Genomic DNA, 1331 nt, shown 5'->3' with positions numbered 1-1331 from the left:
TAATCAAAAGTAATCTAAATTCCCTGAAAAAATTAAAAGGAATCTGAGATTGCTTCACCATATAAAACCTTGAAACGTAACCAGGCAAAAAACCCAATAACCTCAAATGAGACTAACCAGCTTTACTTGAGAAAAGGTAGGCTATGACCTAGACAATTGTAAAACTGACTTTTACAAATCAGTCCTTTGAAAAATCAAAAAAATACTAAGTTACTTCAGACTCACAGACTTAGAAAACAAACTTATGGTCACCAAAGGGGAAAGGTGCCAACAAGGACCTACTGTATAGCATACGAAACTCTGCTGAATATTCTATAATAACCTAAATGGGAAAATAATTTGAAAAAGAATAGATACATGTATATGTATAACTGAATCACTCTGCTGTATACCTGAAACTAACACGACATTGTCAATCAACCACATTCCAATAGAAAATAAAAATTAAAAAGTACAAACGTCCAGTTACAAGTAAAATAAGTCCTAGGGATGTTGTTTGGCTTTTCATACAACGATTTATGTACTACAGAGGAATTCCAGGAAAACAATAGTAAGATGAAACCTGAGGAAAATTAACAAATACAAGTGAAATCTGGTTCTTACTATATATTATTATAACATTTGGTTCTCTATACTAAGACTTGTTAATACGCTCTGAATGAAGGTATTTACTAGACATATAGGCTACACACAAATAGTTGTAATTAGTCTGGTTCTCTTACATAACTAATCTCTTAATTAAGGCAATAATCACGGTTTTGGTATGTAACCTTTACACTTCCTCTGAATTCTAGGCATAACATCCATCATTTTTTTTTTTCAGGCTTAGGGATTTGAAAAGACTGCCACCTATCAGATTTAAGGACTGACAGCCACAGGATAAACCATTAAACTAGGATAAGAAGTGGAAGTATGCTAAACTGAGGTCTACTGGTAAAAAGCAAAACATTAAGCATGCGAACTTGTAAATAGTGTATCTTCATATACAAGTCTATAGCAATAGGTATCATACTAACAGAAATTTGAATATGACAAAGTAATATAAACCAATAAACTTCTCAGGAATTTGTGTGAACTACTAATTTACTCCGACCCACCTTAGTGGATAGTTACTGCCCTTAAAATAATACATTAAGTTAAATATTGGCACAAATCATACTTCACTTTCAGTATTGGAACCACTCTTATAAAATGGGCTAATCAAACTTACTGATGAAAACAGGGCTTAATTCAAAGACACACACACATATATATATATGTATGTCTAACAGCTATATCAAGATTAGTCAAGACATCTCACTGTTGTGTTATAGATGCTTTCTAACCCAAGA

This window comes from Physeter macrocephalus, chromosome 16 (assembly GCF_002837175.3).
Source record: "Physeter macrocephalus isolate SW-GA chromosome 16, ASM283717v5, whole genome shotgun sequence".
In the NCBI taxonomy this organism is placed as follows: Eukaryota; Metazoa; Chordata; class Mammalia; order Artiodactyla; family Physeteridae; genus Physeter; species Physeter macrocephalus.
This window is presented reverse-complemented; position numbering follows the sequence as displayed.